This window comes from Pseudophryne corroboree, chromosome 3 (genome assembly GCF_028390025.1).
Source record: "Pseudophryne corroboree isolate aPseCor3 chromosome 3, aPseCor3.hap2, whole genome shotgun sequence".
NCBI lineage: Eukaryota > Metazoa > Chordata > Amphibia > Anura > Myobatrachidae > Pseudophryne > Pseudophryne corroboree.
The window spans coordinates 321,973,170-321,987,187 of record NC_086446.1 but is presented as its reverse complement, the minus strand read 5'-3'; the positions used below and the strand labels follow the sequence as shown (position 1 = coordinate 321,987,187).

General features: G+C 43.9%; 1 protein-coding gene across 6 annotated transcripts in view; it reads right to left on the bottom strand.

Moving 5' to 3' along the window:
- Positions 1-9,607, bottom strand: part of KANSL1 (KAT8 regulatory NSL complex subunit 1) — a 214,454-nt gene extending 204,847 nt beyond the window's left edge. For 2 of the 6 annotated variants that reach the window (XM_063959476.1, XM_063959484.1), the window contains exons 1-3: positions 9,522-9,607; positions 7,943-8,011; positions 5,670-5,799 (exon numbers count right to left, since the gene is read on the bottom strand). The gene's annotated coding sequence lies outside the window, so the exon portion shown is untranslated. Of the gene's footprint in view, positions 1-2,077; positions 2,284-2,359; positions 2,450-5,669; positions 5,800-7,942; positions 8,012-9,218; positions 9,447-9,521 lie in introns of those variants that run through there. The other 4 variants (XM_063959479.1, XM_063959478.1, XM_063959482.1 and 1 more) reach the window with 4 other exon arrangements.
- Between the last annotated feature and the right edge of the window lie 4,411 nt (positions 9,608-14,018).

Sequence of the window (14,018 nt, the reverse complement as noted above, 5' to 3'; positions counted from 1 at the left end):
AAACTGATATTAGCATGGCACCTAGTCTTTGTTCTCCACTATACTACCCTGCAGAACATGTTGACACTATAAATAAAAGCACACTGTCAGCGACAGCTTCAGTGGCCACCAGAGGGTGCCTACTGCATGCTGTGAATGCACCAAAGAACCTCCCGCGCACTACACAAACAACAAAGGGAGGGGCATGACATCACAGAGGGAGTAGCAAGGCATGCAGGGATATGTAGTCCTGACACCGGCCACAGCACAATGCAAAACAAGCATGCTACTCCTTAAAATACAGTGCAGCATGTTGCCTAGTACAAATAGGGGCTGGCAATAAACCAAACACATACTGAGCGTGCCCTTGCATTCAACAGAAACAAGTAAACCACAAATATTTAATTAAAACTGGGAGCCTGTCCTAATACTCTGCAGTACAGTTAACAACCTACCTAGAATGCAAACTACTACATATCAGAAACACTAACCCTGTGTGTAAGGTTTGTGCTCAGGACAGTGTTCTCCATACATTACAAACCACAATTATCTGCCCCGATTCCTAGAACTTGCAGGCCCAAAAGAATTGGACATTACAGAAATTATCCTATATACTATCCTTTATTTATAAAGTGCCAACATATCACACAGCCCTGCTTAAAAAAAATAAAATATTATATATATATATATATTATATATATATATATATATATATATATATATATATATATATATATATTTATTTTATGGGAGAACTCAATTCTACATGATGAATGCAATGTGCCACTCCAACATGGCACATTGCGCCCACCAACATTATGATGTCCAATAAGAGCAGACGGGCATTCCCCCCCAAGCGCAATCAAATACAACATTGAGAAGAACAATGACAGCAGAAGAGAGCTTACAACATAAGAGATCGGGAACACATTTATTTATTAACAGTGTCTTATATAGCGCACAAATTCCGTTGCGCTTTAGTATTTAACGTTAACCGTATAAACCTATATTAGTAAAGCAACCATGTTATCCTAAAGTAAACATCACTGGAATATTTTCCCATATGTCTACAGCATGTGCAATAGCCATGCAGGAGTCTGAAGCAACACGCAAAAAAATAAATGATATACATTTATATGAAAATCACTCCTATCCTACGCCCACCTGCAGTCACATCCATGCACATTATACACACGTCATATTTTCCACTAGCTTTGTTTTTTTTTTTTAATAAATTAAAAAAAAAAAAAAAAAAAACACACAATTCCAGGGGTGTCCTGATAATCTGCAAGCAAGGGGATCCCTGTATAAAGAGAAAAAAAGGCACTGCCCCCGTACAATGCAGTCCAGTCACTTTACATTAGAAACCCTGGACACCATCAGCTTGCCACTGAAAATGTGCAGCCAGACACGAGGTCACAGTACATTAGCCTACCCTGATAGCATTTAGTCAATATGCTAATTTACACTACCATAAGAATGCACAGCTTGGGCTAATTTGATTGCTATCTATGCAGAACAGATAAGACTTTAATGTAAATGTTACATGGAATACAATGCACAGTTTATGAGTTTATGTGGTATTTGCTTTATAAATAGGCTATATAAGAATTGTTATTCCCATTAAGGACTGTAGTCTACTGCAGTATACAACACAAGTATGTGTTAAATCAACATGCAAAATTATTAATACAAAGACACAATTTTTTTCTCACTCACAGATACTAGATCTTTATATAACATGCTTACAAAAATGCATAACTGATAGTGACAGGGTCAAGGCACAGCATGTCATATTGTAAAGCATAAAAGACTACATTTCCCATAATGCTTGGAGAATAAAGTTACATAAATTAATACAGAATTTTTCAAAACTAATTTCTTAGGTAGGACTTTCCAGTGATGTGATTTAGTAGGGGTGAGGCATCTAGCCTACAGAGCTAACACTTTTGCACCAAAATTAGGGGGTGGGTGGGGAGGTTCCTTCGCATGGCAGCCTGACATGGAGGGAAATTCCAAAACAATAGACGGGAGGCAGGCGTGCACACAGTGTGCAATTTGGAAGAGAGACCCACAAAGACCTTACCCACGTACTTACAGGTAGGCAGAGGGCAGTTGCTGGGTGCAGGGAAGAGGAAGGCGGCAGATCCCAGCACAGGGGGGTACAGATCATTGCTGCTGCCTCTGAATCATCTTCCAGCTTTGCACTAACCACACACAAGCTGCACTAATATGAGCTTCTGCAACACCCTCCTCCTCCTCCACAACCCCAGGATGAGTCCATGCAGCCCCCAGGGGAGGACAGCATGCAGCTCAGCACTGCACAGTCACCACGCACGCTCCACCGATAAAGGAATCCCTGCATTATCCCAGCTCGTACCAAGTCAGCCTGGCTGCGGAGGGGAGCACACGTAAGGGTCAAATGAGAAAGAACCAGCCGCTTGTGCGAGAGCCACCCCACCCTTTGTGCAGTCTCAATGGTATTTCCGACTGCTGCTCGCTCAGAAACACAGGCATGCAGTCCCGGACTCTGACCACAGGAGGGCGGCAAGGCAGACCGAACGTGTCATCATGGGCAGGATTCATGTAACATCAGCCCTATTATGCAACAGGCGGATAATGCAGGGATCACACACACACACACAGGCTGCTGCTGGCTGCAGGACAGCAAGCCATATGGGAGCACGGCACACTAATCAGTCTCTCCAGTCCATATATACCTATAGTTTATCAACAGAACAGTTTGCAATCAATCAAAATACACAATAAGCACTATATAACCCAAGTACAACACAGCCTAACACACTTGCAGGGACAATGTAAACTTCCAATGTCAGCATTTGGAGTGCCGTTGTTTTTGCGTTACTTTATTACGGCTATTATCCTACGTACAACCATTTACTACACAGAAGAGTGCAGCTTGTACATTATTGCACTTACAATGCAACTACACACCCTCAATAACTTTTAATGGGTGGAATTCAAATGTTTGAAAAGTCGGTTGGGTGTCGTTTTTTTCCTGTCTATTAGATAGGAAAAAACCGACACCCAACTGACTTTTCAAAAAATGTAATATCCCCCAGTATGTTTGAGGAAGGTGAACTTCACCCTCTTATTTTTTCTTAAGGGGTAGATTTAATAGCGAGTGATATCACTTGTTACAAATGATAAATGGTACTCCAGCCAATCAGCTCCTAACAGTCATGTGTTTGAAAAATGACATGAGCTGATTGGCTGGCGCACCATTTAGCATTCATAACGAGTGATAACAAGAATTGTTAAATCTGCCACTAAATATTAACAGTACAATTCAGTTCACTCAACGCTGCCATTTGGAGCAGTAGATAGATATACAATCATCATAAAAAAAACTGAACAATTAGCAGCAATATATGCTAAAGCAGATTTGTTTTACTTTCTTCATATATTAAAACAACGTTATTTTTTGACCTGTATTATGTATTTATTTATTTTTGCAACATACCATATCAACGCTGCCCACTACACCGAACAAAGGTTGATTAATTTATACAAAATCTCAAAACATGTTAACCCCAAACACAATAATAATTTAAATAAATGCTAAAGATTACATTGATGAAGCAACTCACCTGGAGCGCAAGATCCTCAACAAATTCCTCTCAGTTACACCAAGGTTGTGAAGACCCTGGGGCTATTTCAGACCTGATCGTAGATGTGCTAAATTTAGCACATCTACGATCAGTCACACTGACATGCGGGGGGACGCCCAGCATGTCAGTCCCTGCCCCATCGCACAAGTACAAAACCATCGCACAGCGGCGTCACGCAGCCGCCGCGGCCCGCCCCCCCAACGGTCCGGGCACATCTGCGTTAAATGGCAGCCAAACGCCGCTGGCCGCCCCCTCCCGCCCAGCGACCGCCTCTGCCTGTCAATCAGGCAGAGGCGATCGCAGGACTACGACAGCTGTCGGCTGTCTGGCATGCACCGGCGCACTTTAGCACCGGTGCATTCGCAGTTCAGACCTGATCAGGTCTGAATCAGCCCCCCTGTCCCTTAGACCTTCCTACTCATGTGACTAGGAAGTTCATGGGTATTGATGTTAACAGGGCCAGCTTGAGCAAAAGAAAATTTACTTTAAAAATGCAAGCGAATCAGTGAATAAGAATTTGTCTATTTTTATTTTTGGGAGGAATTAGTCCCTAATGAGGTCTGAGCTACATTCCTCAAACATCATGTTGCAGCATCAATTAGCGGTAATAGATGCAGGAAGCTGGAACATTCATCAAAGGACATAGGGGGTAATTCCAAGTTGATCACAGCAGGATTTTTGATAGCAACTGGGCAAAACCATGTGCACTGCAGGGGAGGCAGATATAACATGTGCAGAGAGAGTTAGATTTGGGTGTGGTGTGTTCAATCTGCAATCTAATTTGCAGTGTAAAAATAAAGCAGCCAGTATTTACCCTGCACAGAAATAAAATAACCCACCCAAATCTAACTCTTTCTGCACATGTTATATCTGCCTCCCCTGCAGTGCACATGGATTTGCCCAGTTGCTATCAAAAATCCTGCTGCGATCAACTTGGAATTACCCCCATACTGTAAAGTAGAGATCTTAATGCAGGTTATCTAAGTGATTCTTCAACACACAAAATAGATTACTTGTACAAGGAGTATTCAATATAAAATACTTTCACTCACACACAAGGCCACTAACTAAACTACACCAATGTACTTCTCTTCACTTTTCTCAAAATATCTCCCATCCCAATCTCTTTACACAATCTATGTCACTCATACACACTCATTACTCTCCCCCATGCACGATTGTAGGACTTTCTTTGGGATGCACCCACTCTGTGGAAAGCCCTACCACACATAAGACTCTCCTCTAGTCTCCAGACCTTAAAGCGTTCCTGAAAACTCACCTCTTCAGGCTAGCTTATCAAATTCCGGAACCACTCACATGACCTTCATAAGCTATCCTATCCAATTATATAAACACTGTACAGTCCACACATATTTTCTCTTTCTTCACTTTCCCTTCCTCCTGACCCCGGATCATCATTGCTGCGTGACCATATCATACAGCCCACCTAGAATCTTTGCAATCTTGTGGACCTTTAGGCAATAGATAACACCTAGCCCTGTGTATCAATACCTATTTCTCTATATATTGTATGCTCACGGGCAGGACCTTCCTACCTCTGACTGTTTGTAATTACCCAGGTTTGGTTTAATCATTGTTGTTTCCAATTGTAAAACACAATGGAATTTGCTGCGTTATAGAAGAAACATTAATAAATAAATATATTTTTAAATTGCACATTTTGCTGCTGTGTATAACAAGGATATAAGATAATCATTTGCTTATATCTTCAGACATGGTTAATACAAATAAATATCAACAGGGCTACTTAAAATTAAAATCTAGTCCTATATATAGAAATCCTGCCGTGGTTTTGTTTTGTTTGTAAGGACCACAAACATTTTCACAGTCCTGCTTAAGTACATTCAATCTCTAAAAATGAAAATGACACTGAAAAAATAACTTACGAGGTCTAATTATTTATATACTTCAATTTTACTAAACATTTCTACAAAAAAAGCATAACACACACATTATGCTCCCTCTTCAAGGACAATAATATTAATCCTTGGAACAATAATATAAGACAAAGTACTATTCATCTTTAAATAGGCTTACCTGCATCCTGGAGACCCCCATGTTGATGCCAAGACAGGTATGTTCCAGTTTAGGTTCAGTCATACCAGTCATGGAGGATAAACAGGATAAATGTATACCAATGGTAAAATCCATCTTGGCTACATCCCACCTGCAAACAAAGACCCAAATGTTTCGATTTAATCTCCTGGCTAAACAAGAAATCACATTGTTATTCTTAAACATGTATACTGATTTCCATTACATACCCTGCTCAAAGGTACAAACATACGCCAAACCATAACAACCAGTCAAAAAGTTGCTTTCATTGTCTAACCTTTACTATAGGAACAAACGTTAATTGTTGATTGGTAGCTATGGGTTACTGCATATCTGGCTCGCCCTCCATCAGTAAATAAATCTTATTTGTAAGGGTTCTTTCCCTACTCTAAAGTAAAAGTCTGCCGTAAATCTATAGCAATCCATCAGAAATTATTTTTATTTATTAAGTGCAAGTGAGAGAATTAAATAAACAATTTAATTGGTTGCTAAGGTTTTAGTACAGATTGGTAATGTTATTAAATAATGTTCATTAGGGCTGATTTAAGTGCATTATTTGCACTCAAATATAGCAACCAATAAGATGTCTTTTTCCACTGCCCAGCTTGTATAAAATCTAGCTGCTTTAAGTAATACCCCTTTCAGACCGCCACCTATGAACTCCGGTTATTAGTACATGAGCGCGCATAACCCGTTTTCATGTGTGGTCTAAAAGGTGCCACGGTTGAAATACCGGGTCGAGTGACCCAATATTTCAACCCTGGTCGTGAGCAGGGTTGAACACGTGTAACCCGGATCACTGTGCAGTGTGAACGGGAGCCAGGTCTATGCAACCCATTTCCCATTCACTCTCTGTGTGCGGGCAGCGCTTGGAGATCATGTGATCTCCAAGCACAGCCCCCGCCGCGTCACAACTGAAGTCAACAACCCAGCAAAATGCCGGATTGCAGTCAGCGGTAGCGGGGCACCTGAGGTGGGTCGCACACTGGGAGCTCCCGTGTCATGCTCCAGTGTGTGACCCGCTCAGGCGGTCTGAAAGGGGTATAAATGTATGTCTGTCCATTTAAAAAAAAATGGTAATGGTTTCAAAGGCAAAACCAGGTTATGGTTGACTTTTAAACTAATGCCAGTTTAAAAAAAAAAATAAGACCAAAAAAAACAGGCAGACCAGATGGGATCTCTCCCGCTACCAATTTCCCCTTATAGCTCACACCCAACTACTGTACTGTGGCAATACAAACAATCTGCATCTATCAATAAATTCCTATGCAGCTATGCATAAATCAACGTAATCAGGGGGACACACGCTATACAGGGAGATACCTTGTAAGGCATCAGGAAAAATAAAAAATATAAAAAAGTGATATTATTATTTCCTAGTAGTATACATGCCTCCACATATGGTTCAACTATAACCATGTAAATATATTTCTACTTTGGAATAATTTCAAGTCCAGGTTATGAGCACATGAGTATAGCTTAATTTAATCTCTCTTCTGTCAAGAACTGTTTCACTCAGGTTGGTGCTGTATGAAACAGGCTGCACAAATGACTTAAGTTGGGTACAAACCAGAAAGAAATGTCAGCAGACCTGCCGTTGAGCTGACAGAGCAGCCAAATCAGATAAGTATACATGCTTACTGATTGGCCAGCTTGGCGGCCATTTGAATTTGCTCACACAGCTGTGATGTCTGCCCCTGCAGCAAGTGTACGGGCGGTCGTTCACATAGTCAAATGCACGATATATCTGCCGCACAGCCGATTCAATATGTCTGTGAAAAACGTTGTTCACAGACATATCGGGTGTACACACCTGCCAATAAGCTTGTGATATATCGGCCGTTCACTTGAATGACTGATATATCGCCTAGTGTGTTCCCAGCTTTCATGAAGGCTTGCTTTCCTGTATGAAAAAAAAACCCACCACAGTCCTGTATTATCTGTACTAATAAGGAATATGTTTACAGTACAAAGGAACATTCAATAGTCAACACTGGATAGAACTGAAAGTACGCTATATTTGTAATCTATTCAACTTTCATTATGAAATTATTATTTTTTCTGTATAGTGAAATGATATAGTAAATACAAATTAGACCAAATACCTGCCCAAAAGAAAAGCCAACTACATAAACCTCCTAGTTCAGTGAAAGGTATGCAAGACGTATTTTTCCTTCTAAATCACAAGATACAGAAAGAATCTCCAGTGCACCGGCCATATGCAATACTTGTGCTTACCTGTGACTCAATCTTACCATTTTGATAACTGTACCTTGTATTCTCCAGAGATTGCACGCCACACTTTCCTAACCAGGTGCTTCATGCTAAAAAGGGAATACCAGGTTAGTAATCTAAGTAAACAGCAAGTGCTAATATAGATTTTTGTACCAAACTCCCAAAATATTATTGTATCCTCTGCTGTTTGTTTTTCATGTTTTTTTTTTTTTATCCGTTACATATTTGTCAATTATTTACCTATTTTAATAATGAATGTTAATAGTGAAATTATTTCATAAACTCACTGGTCTATTTAATATGACTTCCCTAATTTTTATTCCTATTCAAAACCAAGATAAAAAAGAAAATTACTCTTCTGAAATCAAATTTGCAACATCTCAGTAGTTTTAAACAGGCAACTGCAAATATCGAAACAAATCTCTCCGGATTTATGCCGGGTACACACGGTGCGATTCAGGTTACGGCCGATATTGACTATACGATCCGGCCGGAGGCACGAAACTCCGATATAGTCAATATTGGCCTGCCTGCACAGTCTATATTTCCTTGCGATGCCGATCACGCGGGACCATGCATCGGCATTGCAAGGTGTTCCCACACGGTGCGATATGCACTATGGGGTACATTTACTAAGTAGTGATAAGAGCAGAGAAGTGAGCCAGTGGAGAAGTTGCCTATGGCAACCAATCAGCACTGAAGTAACATCTATAATTTACATACTATAAAATGATACAGAGCTGCTGATTGGTTGATGGGGAAATTTCTACACTGGCTCACTTCTCCACTCTTATCACTTTTTAGTAAATGTACCCCTATGTTTTCTACAGATCTGGACTATATAGTCCATATCAGTAGTTAATATCGCACCAAATGTAGGCCCCCTAAGCTTACAAAAATTCTCCAAAAATATTTATGAAATGTGTCTTTTGCATGTAAACCATTATAATTTCTGCACAATTTGTGTTCTCCTTTCTTGTTTCATTGTCACTTCATAAAACTTACCCTCCCTTTGACCAGACTTCCACGTTGATATACAAGATGGCACATTCAGAAGGATTCCTTACATACAAAGCAGATCATTTTTTAGTTCTACAATATGTAATATCCTCATTCTAGCAGTGTGAGTGTGATTGCTATGTCTGATTTTGCCTTTTTTTTTTTTTTTACATTTCCATTTTGATGGTTGAATAATCACATTTGACAATAACAGTATGTGCGTGCGTGTGTGTACGAGAGAGAGAAAGAGATACAGAGAAAACAAATAAATGCATTGGTAAGTAACCCCTTATGTACCTACAGTATTGATTCAGGCTGGTGCTGGCCTGCCCTCCTGTCATGTGTCGGTAGCATCCTCGTACAGTGTGCACGGAGTATCATCACAGCCCAGCTGATCATACAAAGTTCCAATATATGGCCTGTTTACTGCTGCTGTGAGAGAGGGATATAGTGCAGCCAATCCCCATATCCAGACACTGCACGGGTCTCTACCTGGCCAGGTCTGCTCTCCCCACCTATACAGAGGTGTCCCTCGCACCCCACCCTGTGCCACCTGGTGCATGAACCCCACTCCCCACGAACCCCTCTGCCTGCACCTACCTGCACAGCTCAACCAGGGCTGCTGGCTACGGCCTCACCCATCGCCCTCCTCTCTGGCCGTCTGATTGGTGGATGATGAGTAAGCCGACAAGGGATTGGCTGAGGAAGTGTCAGTCAGGCAAGAGAGGGTGTTGGAGTGGGCGTGGCTTAGCGCCGTTATTGTGTGTCCCTGGTTGTAGGATTGTGAGGGGAGCAGGGGTGCAGCAGCAGTCATGTCATGGTACTGGCTGTGTAACCCCCTGAGTGACACCCTGTGTGTAACAGGGTCCACAGCAACTTCTCCTGGATTAGGGGCAGTAGCATTACTATTATGTCAGGAGGTGTGCAGCCTTTTCTCTCTCTTTGGATATATATATGTATATATATATTTATGGGAAACACCATGCACTGGTAACTGTGCCACTAGATTTTAAAGGCCCAGTTTATTATTCACTATTAGTATTGAAGGTCTGACGTTATCTTTTCATCTGGTGTGTAGTGTGCCTCTAGGTACTCCATGAAAGGCCAAATAAAGCATGTAAGGCCTATGTTTACAAAGCTGCTAGTGTTTATGATACTTGGCAGTGTTCCTGATTTTTATTACTGATCTCCTGGGCAATACCACAAGAGCAGTGTGTCACTTGCAGTTCCCCTGATTCGTTCCAACCTCTGTTTTGACGCATCTGAAATCATGTGTTTATAATATATACAATCTTACTTTCACTACCTGCATGTTCAGTGGTCATGACCGTTACTGAGAACAGCCTGGCTCTTAACAGCCCCATACACTAGAACGATAATGGCCGATTTCCTGCAATTTCGACCTTTCGGTCCGATATATCGGCTGAAAAGTGTCAAATCGTATGTGTTTTTGATCCGATACGCGTTCCCATGAGTGTCGTGTCGGATTCCCTAGGTCGCCAATGCTACACTCGTGATATATCGTAATCGCATGGAATCGTATGGAAAAAGGTGTGTTTTTTTGTGCCTGCAATATATCACATGCAATATATCATACAAAGTTTGACTGGCATTCTCAGGACTCTCCCATCAGCGGCAGCAGCAGCGACGCAGCAGGAGGAGAGCTCTACAGATTTATCCGATTTGATTTGATTTCCATTGGCCCAAGTATGTATTTAGGGGCAAATTCAGGTCGGATCGCAAATTTTTGCAGAGGGGCCGCAACGCATGCGCAGCGGGCCGTACTGCGCACGCGCTCGCACTTTCTGCGGGGGGGCGCAGAAAATGCGATCGCCCCTGCCTGTCAATCAGGCAGAGGTGGTCACGGGGCGGGAGGGGGCGGCAACGCTCCGTTTCCAGGGAGGAGACCGAGCGATGCGGGGTATTCCGTGCGGTGCAGGGCGAACGGGGGCATGGTGGCTGCGGCTGGTGATGTCACAAGCAGCCCTCACGACAGGTAAGATGGCGCAGGGACTCCTGTGGCCGCAGCTAAGCTGCGCCGGCAGGCGTCATCCTTATTTTCTGCTGACAAGCAGAAATTGCGAGGCGATCGCAATTTCTGCATGTTGCAGGGGATGAGGCGCCAGTCAGCATGCTGGGCGGCCTTGCCCAGCGCTGGGCGGCCCCCAGCATGCGAGCAAAAGGATAGCAAATTCTGCTGATTGGCAGAATTTGCTATCCTTACTGAATTGGCCCCTTAATCCACACTGACCACCAATATCACTGTCCACCTAGCACACTGTTCACCAATGTAATCACACTGTCCACCAATGTATTCTAAATTTTCTCTGACGTCCTAAGTGGATGCTGGGGATTCCGTCAGGACCATGGGGAATAGCGGCTCCGCAGGAGACAGGGCACAAAAGTAAAAGCTTTAGGATCAGGTGGTGTGCACTGGCTCCTCCCCCTATGACCCTCCTCCAAGCCTCAGTTAGGTTTTTGTGCCCGGCCGAGAAGGGTGCAATCTAGGTGGCTCTCCTAAAGAGCTGCTTAGAGTAAAAGTTTTGTTAGGTTTTTTATTTTCAGTGAGTCCTGCTGGCAACAGGCTCACTGCAACGAGGGACTTAGGGGAGAAGAAGTGAACTCACCTGCGTGCAGGATGGATTGGCTTCTTAGGCTACTGGACACTAGCTCCAGAGGGACGATCACAGGTACAGCCTGGATGGGTCACCGGAGCCGCGCCGCCGACCCCCTTGCAGATGCTGAAGAGAGAAGAGGTCCAGAAATCGGCGGCTGAAGACTTCCCAGTCTTCTTAAGGTAGCGCACAGCACGGCAGCTGTGCGCCATTGCTCTCAGCACACTTCACACCAACGGTCACTGAGGGTGCAGGGCGCTGGGGGGGGCGCCCTGGGCAGCAATGAAAGTACCTATGCTGGCTAAAAATACATCACATATAGCCTCTGGGGCTATATGGATGTATTTAACCCCTGCCAGGTTGTCAGAAAAACGGGAGAAGAAGCCCGCCGAAAAGGGGGCGGGGCCTATTCTCCTCAGCACACAGCGCCATTTTCCTACACAGCTCCGCTGCTAGGAAGGCTCCCAGGCTCTCCCCTGCACTGCACTACAGAAACAGGGTTAAAACAGAGAGGGGGGGCACTTATTTGGCGATATTAATATATATTAAGATGCTATAAGGGAAAACACTTATATAAGGTTGTCCCTGTATAATTATAGCGTTTTGGTGTGTGCTGGCAAACTCTCCCTCTGTCTCCCCAAAGGGCTAGTGGGGTCCTGTCCTCTATCAGAGCATTCCCTGTGTGTGTGCTGTGTGTCGGTACGTGTGTGTCGACATGTATGAGGACGATGTTGGTGAGGAGGCGGAGCAATTGCCTGTAATGGTGATGTCACTCTCTAGGGAGTCGACACCGGAATGGATGGCTTATTTAGGGAATTACGTGATAATGTCAACACGCTGCAAGGTCGGTTGACGACATGAGACGGCCGGCAAACCAATTAGTACCTGTCCAGGCGTCTCAAACACCGTCAGGGGCTTTAAAACGCCCATTTACCTCAGTCGGTCGACACAGACACAGACACGGACACTGACTCCAGTGTCGACGGTGAAGAAACAAACGTATTTTCCATTAGGGCCACACGTTACATGTTAAGGGCAATGAAGGAGGTGTTACATATTTCTGATACTACAAGTACCACAAAAAAGGGTATTATGTGGGGTGTGAAAAAACTACCTGTAGTTTTTCCTGAATCAGATAAATTAAATGAAGTGTGTGATGATGCGTGGGTTTCCCCCGATAGAAAATTATTGGCGTTATACCCTTTCCCGCCAGAAGTTAGGGCGCGTTGGGAAACACCCCTTAGGGTGGATAAGGCGCTCACACGCTTATCAAAACAAGTGGCGTTACCGTCTCCAGATACGGCCGCCCTCAGGGAGCCAGCTGATAGGAGGCTGGAAAATATCCTAAAAAGTATATACACACATACTGGTGTTATACTGCGACCAGCGATCGCCTCAGCCTGGATGTGCAGCGCTGGGGTGGCTTGGTCGGATTCCCTGACTGAAAATATTGATACCCTTGACAGGGACAGTATTTTATTGACTATAGAGCATTTAAAGGATGCATTTCTATATATGCGAGATGCACAGAGGGATATTTGCACTCTGGCATCAAGAGTAAGTGCGATGTCCATATCTGCCAGAAGATGTTTATGGACACGACAGTGGTCAGGTGATGCAGATTCCAAACGGCACATGGAAGTATTGCCGTATAAAGGGGAGGAGTTATTTGGGGTCGGTCCATCGGACCTGGTGGCCACGGCAACAGCTGGAAAATCCACCTTTTTTACCCCAAGTCACATCTCAGCAGAAAAAGACACCGTCTTTTCAGCCTCAGTCCTTTCGTCCCCATAAGGGCAAGCGGGCAAAAGGCCAGTCATATCTGCCCAGGGGTAGAGGAAAGGGAAGAAGACTGCAGCAGGCAGCCCCTTCCCAGGAACAGAAGCCCTCCACCGCTTCTGCCAAGTCCTCAGCATGACGCTGGGGCCGTACAAGCGGACTCAGGTGCGGTGGGGGGTCGTCTCAAGAGTTTCAGCGCGCAGTGGGCTCACTCGCAAGTGGACCCCTGGATCCTACAAGTAGTATCCCAGGGGTACAGATTGGAAATTCGAGACGTCTCCCCGTCGCAGGTTCCTGAAGTCTGCTTTACCAACGTCTCCCTCCGACAGGGAGGCAGTATTGGAAACAATTCACAAGCTGTATTCCCAGCAGGTGATAATCAAAGTACCCCTCCTACAACAAGGAAAGGGGTATTATACCACACTATATTGTGGTACTGAAGCCAGACGGCTCGGTGAGACCTATTCTAAATCTGAAATCTTTGAACACTTACATACAAAGGTTCAAATCAAGATGGAGTCACTCAGAGCAGTGATAGCGAACCAGGAAGAAGGGGACTATATGGTGTCCCTGGACATCAAGGATGCTTACCTCCATGTCCCAATTTGCCCTTCTCACCAAGGGTACCTCAGGTTCGTGGTACAGAACTGTCACTATCAGTTTCAGACGCTGCCGTTTGGATTGTCCACGGCACCCCGGGTCT